This window comes from Camelus dromedarius, chromosome 4, assembly GCF_036321535.1.
Source record: "Camelus dromedarius isolate mCamDro1 chromosome 4, mCamDro1.pat, whole genome shotgun sequence".
NCBI lineage: Eukaryota > Metazoa > Chordata > Mammalia > Artiodactyla > Camelidae > Camelus > Camelus dromedarius.
The window spans coordinates 69,725,404-69,740,966 of NC_087439.1; positions in this window are offsets into that span (position 1 = coordinate 69,725,404).

A 15,563-nucleotide genomic window follows, 5' to 3' on the forward strand; every position below is an offset into this window, starting at 1 on the left:
GTTAAGAGTCGGGAGTAGAGCAATATAACCGAAGGTCACTTGATGTGAGATGGGACAGACCCAGGAGGGCCAGAGACCTGGGTATGCAGTGTCCCATCAGACATCCTCCTGTGAACCAGGAGCTCCGAGACCGTTCCAGGTGCAGGCAATGGGCAGAAGCCTAGACAAGGAAGGGGTCAGTGTCAGGAAGATTCCATGGAGGTCCCGGTGAGGGTCAGGAAATAAGAACCCAAGCATCCAAGGAATCCAGGAGCAGGCTGGCAGCAGAGGTGGAAGCAGACGGCCATCAGAAACAGAGAGGTCTTGGCAGGTACCAGTCTCTGCTAGGGGCTGGGGCCAAGCGCCAGAGGTTCAGGTTCAAGAGTCGTAGAGGGTAAGGCAGAACTCCAGCCTCAGAGAGGGTCAAGTCTCAAGTCAAGGACATGCGCAAAAAAGGGAACAAGTCAGGGGCCTAATGACTAAGTATCACTTACTTACTAACATTATATTATACTATAGCTGTTACATTATATGCATTACATACTTTATGTGTTATATTTATTAAAGTGTATCTATTTATTATATTACATGTATATCATGTTATACTACAAATATAATATACTTAACAAGGGGGAAGCCAGACACTAAGACCAAAATTTGGAGGTGCTCCATTTGCCTTACTCCACCCCAGGGCCTCGGGCACACAGAACAATTATTGTTGCTAAAACACAGTAAGGGGCCTGGGAACAAACTAATCTATGTTGAGTCCCCTTAGTCACGATTAGCCCTTTCCTGAAAATTTAAGTCTCTCTTTCTCCTCCCGCCTCCTGCCCTTGTTTTGGAGAGCTTGTGGGCAGCTGATCGCACCGTGCCTATCAGGCAGGGATGCCGCCAAAGGCCGTGCAGCCTGTGCACTGCTTGAGGGGACGTCACAAGGCACTGGCCTCCTGGTTATGTGGTCACATGTCCCCCTCCCTGCCCCATGCAAATGCCTCCTGCAGTCTGCCTCGTATATTTTCAACCACAGTCCATCACTTCACCCAGCCATTCTCTTGCTCCATTGCCTTTCATTTCACCTAGCCTGTGAAATTCCACTCCTGTTTTCTCTACTCCTATATTCAGGCTGACTGCTGGAGGAAAAGACACTCTGCACACTGAATATTGTTAAAATATATAGGCTCCACCTGCTCACCCCTTCAGTAATGTTATATATGCATGAAATAAACCTTGTGTTAAACCACTGGGAAAAAACATGGTCTCTAAGAACAAAAACCAGGTCATCAACCATGCCTACAGTTTCTTGCAGGGAAGCTTCCTGCTCTCCTCAAACCTCTTACTCCATCCCTGACCCCCTCCTTCTGAACTAAAGACTAAGCTTCCTACTTCCCCACTGGTGACCATCAGAAGAGAATTCTCTCAGCTTCAGTCCTTTCATCTTCCTGCATTCATACCCATCCCTGATTCTTTCCTTCTTCCCCAAAGCAAGAGCTGTCCCTCCTCCTGCCATCCTCCGACCTGCTTCCTAACCCACCTTAGACACTTTTTTCTCTCTCCACTTATCACCCCTGTCATCTTCTTCCTCTGCTGGCTGTCTACCACCAGCATTTAAACAGCTCGCCCTTCAACTCCCCTACCATGCTCCATCTCTCCCTTTTCACCTCTAAATGTCTTGAATCCACCAGCTTCCCAAACTCACTGTCCTCTTGAATCTGCCCTCCTGAATTCCATTCACTCTCCTACATTCACTGTCCTCCATTCACCTCCTGGTGTACTGCAACCTGGCTTCTGCCAAACATTCCACTGAAACTCTTCTTGCTGAAGTCCCCTCGGTCACAAATGGACTGTTTTCCCTTCTTATCTCATGCACTTTCTTAGCAGCATTTGTTGATCACTCCTGTCTTCTGAACTGATTGCCCCCTTTTGCTTATATAACACTAGGCACTTCTAGATTTTCTTGCCTCTCCAGTTACGCCTTCTCGATATCCTTCAAGGGCTCTTCTTTTGCTCATGTCTCTTCAGTGATGGTCTTTCTCAGTGTTCTCAGAACCATTTTTTTCTCTCCATTTGTCCAGCTTCCCTTGATAATCTTAACTGTACTTCTAGGCCTTTAAGTATCTTTGTAATGCTAACGACTGCCAAATCTTGTCTTCAGAACTAAATATCCAGCTGCTCAAGAGACATTTACACTTGCTTCCGCAAGCTTTTCAAAGGCCATGTGTGAACTCGTCATTTTCCCGACCCAGCCTGTCCCGCAGTGGCCTGTCCCAGTGGCCACTCAGTGGTGCACGGTTGGAGCAAGAAGCTCAGCAGCTTCCCAGCAAGGGCTATGGCCAAGCAGACTTTCCTCCAGCAGGGCCCCTCTAGGCAGATGTCTGTACTGCAGCAGAGTGATCTGTTTAAGGCAGATGGGATGCATAATTTCCCTGTTTATCCTGAGGGCAGCAGGGATTCAGTAAATGTTTCTAAAATCCAAACTTCTCACCATGGCACACAAGAGTTTCGTTTGGCCACCCCGTATTTTTCATTTCATACTATAGTTCAATGATAGCAAACCCTTATTATTATGTTCTATGGCCAGCATCATTCTAAGTACTTGTACATGTTAAGTTTATTATTTCTCACAAACAGTCCTCTAAGGCAGATTCTATTATGATTTCTATTTTATAGATGAGGAAACTGAGGCAAAAAGAGATTAAGTATCTTGCCCAAGGTCACATAGCAGCGGTCAGAATTCAAACCCATGTGATCTGGCTTTGAGATCATGATCTTAACTACTGTGTTATACTGCCAAACAGACCTACTCAGAGTTCCTAGAACAATCTGCAGCAACACAGATAGACCTGGAGATCGTTATACTAAGTGAAGTAATCCAGAAAGAGAAAGCAAAATACCATATAATATCACTTATATGTGGAATCTAAAAAAAAAAAAAAAAAGAGACACAAATGAACTTATTTACAAAACAGAGACAGACTCACAGACGTAGAAAACAAATTTACAGTTACCGGGGGGAAAGGAGGTGGGGAGGGATAGACTGGGAGTTCAGGATTTGTAGATACTAACTACTACATAAAACAGATAAACAACAAGATCCTACTCTATAGCACGGAGAATGATATTCGATACCTTATAATGGCCTATAATGAAAAATATGAAAAGAAATATGTATATGTGTAACTGTCACTATGCTGTACACTAGAAATTAATACAACATTGTAAATCGACTATACTTCAATTTTTAAAATTTAAAAATAAAAAAGTAAATTAAAAAAAGTTCCCGGAACATACTATGCTCTGCTTATCCTCTGGCCTGTCTCTCTCAATAGAATAGAACAGATAGATAAATAGACAGATAAATAGAACACATATACACACACACGCACACACACACACACACACACACATACACTTCTTCCTTATGTGTTTATATAACTCCTACTCATCCTCCAGATCCTCGTACAGAAATCAGCACTTCTGGAAAGTTTTTTCTGACTCCTTCTTCCATACCCACCCCGTGCTCCCAAGGTTGATGCCTCCCCTAGGGGTTCCCAAAGCATCCTACAAACAACTTTGTAGCACTAACCCCTCTACTGTGATTGCTGGTTATCTTGCCCGTCTACACTTCAAAATTGAAAGACCCTCAAGATAAGGACTATGTCTCAGTATTGGTTGGGTCTCCATTGCGTTACACAGTGCCTGCACATGGTAGGGAATGAATAGTATCAGGGGTAGATGTTGAATAAACACATGGCAAATGTTCAAAGGATGTCAGCCGACAGGCTGACTTGAGGCTAAGTTGTCCAGATACTAAGCTGGGCTCTTTAAATGCTCTAGACCTGACCAAGAGTTGTTCCCAAACATCAAGTGTATGACTGAGCCTGAGAGTGAGGGCTTCAGGATCCCAGCTGTTCGAACCAAAAGAGAGGAGATTGCTGAGAGCCAGGAGGAGACTAAAGCATTAGCCTTGATAGGAGCCTGAACGGATCTTATGAAGTGGATTAGGATATAAGAAAAATGAAAGCAGATAAGCAGGAAGGACAGCGAAGGATTAAAGAGAGTATTATTCTGGGAGGTTAAAATAAAGAGGGAGTGTGGGAATTTGATATGGGAGCTTGATCTAAATTTAAACTGTGGAGTTGAAGGTTCCCCACCCCAAACAACTGATTTGGGAAATGTAACCAAGTCAACAGCAATCACAGTACATTTAGAGTGAGCATTTTTGTATGATTTGGAGTGGGCTCCAAATGATGGTAATGGGTCATTTCTTGTAGGTAGGGACAAGCCTGGTAATTTTTTCTGTATTTATTTGTAGCTCTGGAGAGTAGTGCTGGAGTCAAGACAGTGAAGGATAAAACTCCTATTCTAGTTGAAGGTCCATTAGCAACCCTTTGGTATGCTTTCTGGATGAAGATTGACTTGGGGTTCTTATAATCGCTCCATTCACCAACTCTTTTAACAGGATGCCTGGGCCCAGGGCAGAAACATTAACAGTGCTGTGGCAGGCCAGGCTAAGAGAAGGATCTCAGTAAGAAAACTCAGTGCAGTCATCACCACAAGAAGGAAAACATCAGGAGTATGAAACATGTCATGTTTGTGTGTCTATTTTAATGAACATTCGTATTTGTAATAAATCACTTTGTAATTATTTTAAATATCCTTCTTTATATTAAACTTTATTATCTAAGATTTAGTTGGAAATATGTGATAATCAGTCCTAAGTTTGATATAAAAAAGGGAGTTTTGTCTATCAATACAGTTTTATTTTTTTCCCAGTAGAAGTCTTGTACTTCTTTTTGTCAGGTTGCAATGTTCTATTAAAAACACTTAGAAGAGGGAGGGGAAATATGGGAGTGGGGAGTGGGAGGTACAAACTATTGGGTGCAAGTCAGACCACAAGGGTGTTTTGTACAACATGGGGAATACTGCCAATATTTTGTAACAACTGTAAAAAAAAAAAGGCACTTAGAACAGTGCCTGGAACATAGCAAGGGCTGTACCATTTTAAATGTTACACTGTGCTTGTACTGAAATTAAGACTTCAAGAAAATAGTTTACCTCCTTAAGAATACAAACTGTTAATTAGAGATTTTTAAAATATGTGTCCAGTTGTTCAATGGGTACAAGGTTTCAGTTTTGCAAGATGGAAAAGTTCTAGAGTTCTGATGTACAGCAATGTACATATAGTTAACAATACTGTAATGTACACTTAAACATGGTAAAGAGGATAAATTCATGTTATGTGTTTTTCACCACAATTTTTTAAAAAAATCTGTGTCCAAATGGTCTGCTAATTACAAGTTAAGTCTCATCTTCATTAAAGTCCAGCAGAATCCTTTATTGGAAATTTCCAGTAAATGGCAGTAATAAGGGTACATGTATTGCTGGGGTATCAGTAGCTGCTGTAACAAATAAATTTCCATTGTCTTACAACTGTTACACATGTTGAGGCCTATTTCTTGCTCATGTAGTGCTTCCAGTTGACAGGCAGCTTTCTTCTAGATGGTGACTTGGGGACCCAGGTTCTGTTCATCTGTGGCTTCACCTCCATTAGGTCCTCACTGTCATGTGCCAGATGGAGGAGGACAAAAAGGAAATGGGAGAGGAAATTGCAGAGAGAAAGACATACTTGCTTCTTTAAAGTCTTGACCCAGAAGTGACAAAAGTCACTCCTGCTCACATTCCATTGGCCAGAAAACCATCATATGGCCACACTCAGATGCAAGGGAGGCTGTGAAGTCTAGACCCTAGCTCAGCAGCCATGTTCTGGCAACAGCTCTAACCATAAAAGGGACAATGGATTTTGGTGGACAGCTGGCCATCTCTGCCACAGTACTTGAGAACAAACAGTTTTAAAAAATACATGTTTAACCTTAATTTCAGACCTCTCACAAAGTCTTCAGTACTCTACATGCACTTTTACTGCAAAAATACTACAAAATTATTTTAGGATTCTCTTTTCTCATAATTTCTTTCCTTTTACTTTTGTCAGATCCTTAATTTCCACATATCACACTTTTAAATTGTGATTTAGAATGATTCAAGGATCACAGAATTCTCTTGACTCTAAAAGACAAACATTCAATGTTGACAAAAAGGCCTCTAACACTTTTTTCTAGCTGTAAAAACGTATTTTATACCATGCCCATGGCATATGTTGAATGTACAGTAAGAAAAATAGCCAAGTTCCAACCTAACTGGAACACACACTCAAACTTTTGTGCATCAAATTCATAATGCAGATTCATACTGCAATAATTTCCTGATAAATACTGTAGGTGATATTTTAAAAATCATTTACTCAGAGATTAAAATGGAAAACAGAAGTTCCTGAGTTGTCATTAGAGATGAGTGAGCTCCTAAGAAGTGAAAGTAAATGGAGACAGGGCATCACAAATGTGACGAGGGATGACAGGTTTTCAGCTTCTTCCTATTTGAGAAAGAGATTGCACTAGTAATTTGGGTGAATCACCTGAATTTGCACATTTTGTGTGTTTCTGTTGTAAGTAACCAGTGGTCATACGTGCATTTGTGTTGTCATCATTATTATTCTAATTAATACAAACAGTAACTAGCGTGATTAAATAGTAGCTTACTATAGAAACCTGAAACTACCCTGTGTAGAATGAAACTGCTTTATAGTGATGTTGGGCGCCTTTAAATCTAACACACACACACATCCTTCTACATAATGAGAAGCAGGCATTGTGCAGCTCAAAAGCAATATTCTTGAGTGCAATAAATGATATTTGCCTTTAAAGTCCCCATCTTCCTCTTCTTAAAAAAACTTGTCCAAGGCTTCGTGCTCCATGGAGACCTCTCCCCACCTCATCACCCCCTCCAAAGACCCAGTAGCTGCCCTCAATCAGTCACTGAGGCTTATTGATTAATTGCTAATTATCCTGGTATGAATGAGTTTCAATCAATGTGTCTCTTCAACTAGGCATTTTTCTTTTATCTCTAATTGACTATAAAAGGACTTGTCCAGGAAAGAAATTTCAGGAAAGAGATCTTTGTGGGGTCAGGGAGACTCGAATCACCTATGTGCACCCTGAATGAAAGATGAGTCATTTTCCCACATGTTCAGTGTGGCAGAGTCCCTGCTGGCGTGAATCCTTCTTCCTGACCTTGAAGAAATAAGAGTTTTGGGCTGAGAAGTACTCCCCTGGTGGGTGGAAGACAGGGTTCCTCAACCAACGTACTTTGTCTCCCCAAGGAAGGAGGACATGTCCACGACCCCGTATCAGGCCCGAAGCTGAGGCCTCCCTGATTGTTCATGTTTCTGGTCAGCCATTTGGTTCATTGGCTAAAAAGTTCTTAGGGAAGCAGCCTTAAGAACCAAGTCTGAGATCCAAGAGTAAGGTCTTTTGAACAGCAAAATGGCTGTGCAAAGTCGACAATGAGGTCAGTCTTTCTAGGAACAGGACCTCAGTTGGTTCTTTCACTTTGTTAGAGACAATTCATACCCCAGGCTCTACCCGGTGGCTCAGACTCTTTCTGGATGACAAGCTATATAACTCAGTGGACCAGAGCTTTCTTTGGTGGACTGGGAACTTTGACATCAGGAATACTCAAAGTCAGGCTAGCAGACATCTGCCCCAACCCACAGTGTCAAACTCTAAAACCACGGCCATATCCAACCTCTACCTGGTCTGACTTCAGGTAACCTTTTTGCCTCCTGCTGCCTCACCCCACACTTGGCCTCACCTAAGATGCTACTGCTGCTCCTGCCTGTACAGCTGTGCCTGGTAATGTCTCCTAGCCACTTTCCTGCCAGTCAGAGAACGGAGATGTCAACAGCGACTACTTGCCTCCCCCGAATGGCTTTCTACTCTCCTAGGGCTGGATGCTAGACTCTAGCTCCCAGAATGCTATTCGCAGAAATAACAGGATCGGAGAAGCAGGAATCTCTCTCTCACCATTAATGTCCAGGAGGGAGTCCAGTCTGTCCTCTGGGCCCTTCTGTCTCCTAGAACTTCTCTCTGCTCCCTCCAACACAGCTGGGTCCTCAACTTGCAACCCTACCTTTACCCCTTCCCTTCTTTTTCCCAAGACTCCCAGATACAGGTTATGGATTCCCAGAATGTTTTCTCTAATTCCAGTTAGAACTCAATTATATATTCAGGCAACAAGACTATTTTCCTAAATGTTGTGTCTCCTATATTATTTCTACTTTTTAATAATAAAAAATTTAACCATCTTTAAATGTGACTAATTTCATTTGCTAATTCAATAGTACATTTATATTATTGTTACACTTTTTATACTGAAAAAATCTCCATAGGTGTTTGTCCTGTACCGTAGGCTTCATAGGTGTTAGTTCTACAAGATCTCTCGACTCTCATTTTTCTAATTTAGATCGATCAATTTAATAGACATTTTAACCAACTTATCAATGAGCAAATAAACTTTGTGATTTTCCAAGAAGAACTCCAGCAAAATAGTGTTTACTTTTTTGGTTTATATGATGAGAAACATCATTTTGGAGATTTTTAACAGAGCATAGATATTTTAAGAGGAATTTGACAATGAAAAACATGGACTTTGGTACTTTCTTCCTTGCTCCACAAAACTTCCCATGCCCTAATCTAGACTCCTTGTTCCCTTCCTAGGTTCTGAGTCCAATCCTGCTTCTGGCTGTGGGGGGATTTTAGAAGCCTAAAAATCAGCCTTCAGCCAGTTATGATCTGTCTGAACACATTCCCTGGTTCTCATCACTGACTTTTGACCTAGTTCCCTGTGTGCTATCCCCCATCTCTTACTCCCACTTCAACAGCTACATCCCCACCTCCATCACTTATTTTCCATGGAGTGTTCCACCTTGGTTTTTATTTCAGTTTAAAATGTGTAAGCAACAGAAATCGCAATAGTGGTTTAATCAAGCAAGTGTATTTTGTTTGTATATTTGCTTTTATTTATTTTTGTTTGTTTTAGTTACAGGAAATCTGGAGGCAGGACACCTAGACTGGGACAGTGGCTGCATAGTATCAAAGACTCAGCCTGCTTCTCTCTTCTTGTTCCACCATCCTTAGCATGCTGCCTTTGATCACTGTATAGCTGCGTGCTTGTATTCAAGGCTGGAAAACAAAAGGAAGAAAAGTTTCTTGCCAGTAGTTCGTATCCCTAACTATCAGGAAAGCAAAATATTTCCCCAAAGCCTGCCCCTTACTCCTAACAAGCATCCCATAATAGGTCTTGCTTTGGAACTGGATCACATGGCCACCCCTGCCTGCCAGGGTGGGAAATTGGGAATGCTTAGGGATGGCAAACAATATCTTTTGTACTTCCCACTCTAGTTGTTCTAGACCTGGGATCCATCTTGCTCTTGTTTTCCGTGGGCCCAAAACCAGGTGAGCGCAATCTGCTTTCAGGCCTCCTTCCCTGCTGACCACCTCCCTGGGGTTCTGCTCATCACTCTGACAAGACTGCATGACTGTCAGTTTCAGGAGACTGACTGAACAGCTTCCCACCATCATCTTAGCTGGCCCCGTCCTCCAAGCACTCACTCCATGCCAGATGCTTGTTCTAAAACTCTGAGTCCCCTGCCCCACTCCACACCTCAAGCCAAGCTAGTCCATAGGTCTGAGCTCCTATCCTGACCCTCAGAGGGAATTCAGACTTTCAGTCCTAGACTGCCTTTGTGTTTATGTTTCTAGGAGGATACCCAATACATGGTAAGCCCTCAAGAACAGTTTTTTTTTTCCTGAATGCATGTCTAGATCTACCTGATAGATGTGGGTTAGAGTGAGAGAAGATTAGGCAAAGGCAAAAGTCCAGAAGGACTCATCTGTGATAATTCTTTGTTCTATATGACACTCTAGGAGCACATGGTTCTGTGGCAAAAATTTACATGAAGATGATTTGTTCTTCAGTTGCTATGCTGCTTAGAGAATGCTAGAGGAATAAGATTTTTCTCCCCCTTCCTAGAGCCTTAAGGAAAGAATCAGGCACACATCCTCACGTTACACTGAGAGCTAATAACTTTTTTTTTTTTTTGGTTGGCTTTCCACGCATGCAGTTTTAATGTCCCTGATTCTATGAACCGTGACATCGATGTGGATAATCAGTGGCAGAGGTCCATGCCTCCTCCTCTAGGATAAGTTTAAGGAAATATGATCTAGCTAAGGGACATTTTAAGCAAGTGCTGATGTTTAATTAAAGATCCCTTAGGATAATAAAGGGAAGAAAGTTTTTGTTACACAAAGAAAAGCATAAAATGTAAATAGGAAAGATTTTTCTTTCTAAAATATAAATAGAACAATATTTAGGGAAAAAAAATCTTTCTCTTGGAGTTTTGACAAGTCTTCTACATGGACAGCCCTTCAAATAGGAAAAAGCTTGAGGCCCCTGTGGTTTCCCATTATTTGTTGTGGTAACAGCAAAGAAGCTCTGTAGTATATATATATGTATATACTTCTCATTCTATATTACCATAAGATTCTAATTATAAGTTTTACTTAACATCGCCATCATATGCATAAACGTATCCAAAACTGGAGCAGAGGAACAGAGAATATGAAATCTCTGAACAAAATGGAAACTTGTATGTTTCCCTTTGTCAATTCATGCGCTTTCAGGAAAAAGAAAGACAGTAAAAGTTCTCACAGAGGTTGCAAAAACATCCATGAAGAAACTAGTAGTAGTGACTTGCCTCGTTCTTTACCAAATTATTTTAGGGGGAAAAATAAATCAATGAATGAGTTAAATGTAATACATGGGAGGGAATTTCCTACAAATCACCTAGGCATTCTCCTTGCAATATAATTGGAATTATCTAAATTACATTCTCATCAACATTTTTAAGGGAGAATCAGGCTCTCCAAGGACAAAATCACTACTGAAATTTTCTAACTTTATCAATTGACCCATATTTCAGGTGCTCATACTTCTAACATTTTATCTACTGGAATGAATCTTGTGTTGGTAAACGTGAGCTATGGAAATTATTCCATGCATGTATTTTCCTCATGTCCCTGATCTTTGACCTTTCCTTCTCAACCAGAATTTCTGACTGAATTTGTAGATGGTAGATATCAAGCAGCTTCCTAGTGACTGGACCTTTTGCATTAAGGCTTTAAGCAAAACTTTCTCAGTCAGCTAAGCAAGCTTGGGCAATCTGACTATGTGGGAGGATGAGGCCTTTGAGATGTGTATTTATGGCTTCCTCGAGTATTTTCCTCTTTTTGCATCCTAAATTAAGGAAGGTGGTAAACCCCGTGCTTCTTCGCCTTAGGGGAATAGTCACATGTCATAAGCAGGAAAGCAGAAGTTGCCTGCAAGGTACTTCCCTTCTTGGAATTTGCAAATGCCTAGTCCCCTCCAGGAGTCTATGCTGGATTCCCTGAAGGAAAAAGAGAATTGGATTTACCTCTGAGGGAAAAGGCTATTTTTCTTAAGGAAAAGGCTATTTTTCTTAAGGAAAATGAGATGTCTGTGCACACTTGTTCTCCTGCCCTGTCTTCCCCAGTACCCAAGGGTTGAATGAGAGCATCAGAGTCCCGAATCTGAGAGACTCAGAACTAAGGCAGTGAGCACCTATTCAGAACCCAGTGTAGGCAGTACCTGTTCAGAACCCAGTGTAGGCAGGTGACAAGGGACCTCCTCAGACTTTGAGGCAATGTGAGATCTCTGTGCTTCCTTGACAGGGGACGGGAGCCCCAGGAATGACTGCCGTTGAATTTCTGATTTACATTGTGAAAGGGGAGATTCCAAATCAAAATTAATCAAGAAAACAAAGAATTGTGATGTCTTTTGCGCATTAGAGTTTGAGGATTGAGACTCCTAGCCAGAACAGCTGCATGTGGATGCCAAAAAGCACAGAGAGGAAGCTACACCTCCTTCCCCTTCTGAAAGGTAGCAGTCCCTTTCACCAACAACAGACATTCTTTAGAAAAAATCCAGTTTCGTTTATGGTGGTGAACCACACAAAAGAACTAGCTGGGTTCATTTAAGAATATAACCTTGAAATACACATGAAGCATTTGGCGTATCGGTGTACGTTTAAATATACAGCCCTGTATCATTGCTCAATTTTCCCCATTCATTCAAACTATCATTTCCTTCCTCTTATTCATTTGTTCCCTGAGCTTAGGCAACTTTCATTCCCTGAGCACATTCCCTGTTATGTACTCCCACAACACCCTTCTACTTGCCTTTAATAATACCCAGTGTTCCACTTCTGCACTCGGCTGTAAAGCCCATAAGAGAAGGGGTTTGGAAAGGAATTATTCTTTCTGGAGGACTGGCAACTCCATTATTTGTTCAAGTTCTAAAATACAGCATAATGACAAGAACAGTGAATGCAGAAACTACTTTCTATCTGCGATGGGCAGCATTGATGCCAATATGACTTTTTCCCCCCTCAAAATTTAGGCCAAAGTGGATTGCTGAGATAGAAAAGGAAAGGGGAAGTTTGTCACAAGTACTTTCGATTATTTATGAAAGACAATTAGGTATTCTCCCTAATTTCGGTTCATAGTGAATAAGCAAAGTCACAACAAAATGTTCATGGTTTCAAATTTAGTTTATTTTCATTGGGGCTCTGATCCTTAGGATTTTCCTTAAGCAGGATTTTCCTGGGTGTTTAAAAGATTGGGGAGATGATTAATTACAGATATTGGTTATATGTGATACGCTTAACAAAAGATAGCAATATAGATATTTTATGCTCACTTTCTTTTCTCTAGTTAAGGACCAATTCAGGTGTTTGGAATCACTTTTTTAAAATGAGGCTATTTTTTAAGATGAGTGTTAGGTTTATAGAATATTTAATTGAAAAGTGCAGAATTCCCATACATTCCCCTTTACCACCTCCCTGCCACCCGTCACCCCTGTTACAAACATCTTGCGTCAGAGTAGCATTCATAGTACAATTGATGAGGCTGTATTGCTACATTATTATTACCTGAAGTCGATACTTTACACTAGGGTTCACTTTTTGTGTTATGCGTCCTATGGGTTTTGACAGATGTGTAATGACACGTATCCACCATTGTAGTATCATACAGAATAGTTGTATTGTCCTAAAAATGCCCTGTGCTCCACCTACTCATCTCTCCCTCCCCCTGGAATCACTTTTTAGCCTGGTGATGGGCATATCGCTGGTGCTCTTCTGGTCCTGATGGATATTACCACACAGAACTGGGCTCTGTTTTGTGCTTATGTGAGAATTATTGGGAGAAGAGTGTCATCATCCAGGTAGAGAATGTTGTCTAGAGTTTTTAATACCTGATTTGGACTTTAAATTTACATTTCCACTTGAGGCCAAAAAGGTTAGAAATAATTTCAAAGGCAAAAATAGGGTTATATCTGAACACAGTTAAGTTTTCCCTTGGAAGAAAGCAAATGAATACATCAGGCAAAGAGTCTTAACTTATCCCCCCATATATTTGGAACAAGACATGCTCCTTCCATACAGAAAAGAGTAAAAGCATTGTATACATAGATACAATATTTAAATCTTGTTAAAATTTTTTTTCTCCTCTGTCTAAGATTAGTTTTGTAAAATAGACCCCTATCGTTAGTAAGAATTTAATTGGAGCTTTAGGCAAAATCACCCTTAAAGCATTTTCAAAAGTTTTTTTTTTCAGAACTACTGTAGAAATACATTATACAAATTCCAGATTAATTTCATTGTTTGACATCCTTATGGTGAAAAATCTATCACAATTTTATTATGTGGCTCTATGCTTGTTCCTCACCTCAATCTTAAGTCCCAGAGAGGACGAATCCTACCTTCTGTACAGCAAACTTTCACAAACATCAAGATTGTTGTTAGGTTCGCCTCCATTTTTTTTTTCCCTCATGGCTAAATGATTCTGGCTTCTTTATCTTTTCCCGTAGTGTCTTACTTCCCCTTCTTAAATCATCTTTGTGGAAAGGATGAGAAAACATGTTACATAAGGATGAAAACTTAGTGTCCCCAAACTGTCTTCCAATGTACAGGCCACTTCTAACGTACAAATATCCACTAGTCACTTTCTTCCAAGAAGGGCTGCCCCTTAATATGGCTGAGCTTTTGCTTAACATACAATTAAATCAACCGACATGAATTTACATGCTCTCCTTGTAAAACATGGTATGGTTCTTGTTCTCATGGGGTTTATCATATAGTTGGAGTAACCCCAAACCAAAAAAAGTGGGCATAGGGGTTGAATGCATGGTGCAGGCCTTGCATATGATAAACATTCAGAGAAGGAAGCCTTCCCTCGCTGATTTGGGGGGTATTTCATGGTGCATCCTAGAGATAGCTTGGAAGGTTGGACAGGATTTGGATGAGTAGGGAGGGGAGGTGAAGATAGTCCAGATGAAGAGAACTATAAGAGCAAACACCATAAAGTGAGTAAGGAAAGATGAGAAGGCCAGAGGGAGTGAAGCAATGTTGAGAAGTGGGGGCAGAGAAGGAGGAGGTTGGTGAACAGCTTTGAAGCCAATCAGAGGAGCTAATTTGAGACAGTAACAGGCAACAAGGAATTGTTGCAGGCTTCAAAACATTCCTAACTATTTTAACCGAACTCTTGTTGCAAATGATAGAAATAGCCAATTTGGGCAAAAGAGAAATCTACTGGTTCGTATATCCAAACCTAGGGAAGGAGAGGAATAGAGCTAGCTGGTCCGCGGTCAAGCCCAACCAAGGATGCAAATACCATTAGGATCCCTCCTCTCTGTTTTCCTCATCTCTGCTCTGCTCTCATGTTTCTATGGTATTAGAATTATAGTCACCTACATTTTCTAGTTTGTCTTTTCCTGAGTGCCCAATCAGGAAGAGCTGACTTTTTATCCTAATTGTTGTTACAAGAAAGGAAGAAAAACTGCTGGAGATGCCTCTGGTTATCCCAATGTGGATCACACACTCTCACCTGTAACCAGGGTGAAGAGGCACCATGATCAGCAGCAGTCCTTAGAACCACACAGCTGAGTTGGAGGCTAGGTTGGGAGGAGTAGTTCCCAAAGAAACATACTATCTCTGGAAGAAGGGAAGAGGACAGGACAGAAGAAATAGCAAATGTCCTGAATAGTGACATTTACTGTTTTTGTTGTCATTCTCCATGAATAAAAAAGTAATGCAAGATCATTTGGAAAACTGGGAATATCCATCAAACTCAAAGAAGTAAAAATTAAAATCACTTAAAGTTCTTAATCCAGAGATAATCTACCTGTTAACATTTTGGTTAGACAGAATAATGTCCCTCCTCCCACACCCTAATTCCCAGAACCTGTGAATATGTTACTTTATGTGGCTAAGGAGGTTCTGCAGATGTTTTTAAGCTAAGGATCTTGAGATGGAAAGATTATTCTGAATTATCTGGGAGGGCCCAATGTAATCACAATGGTGCATATAAGAGGGAAGAAGGAGGGTCAGAGTCAGAGACAGAGAAAGATTGGAAGATGCTACGGTGCTGGCTTTGAAGATGAAAGATGAGAGATGAAAGATGGCTTCATTCCATGAGCTAAGGATTGAAGGCAGCCCCTAGAAGCCAGAAAAGGCAACGAAACAGATTCTCCCCAGAGCTTCCAGAAAGGATACAGCTCTGTTCAAATCTTGATTTTAGCTAGCTGAGACTGATTTTGGACTTCTGATCTCCAGA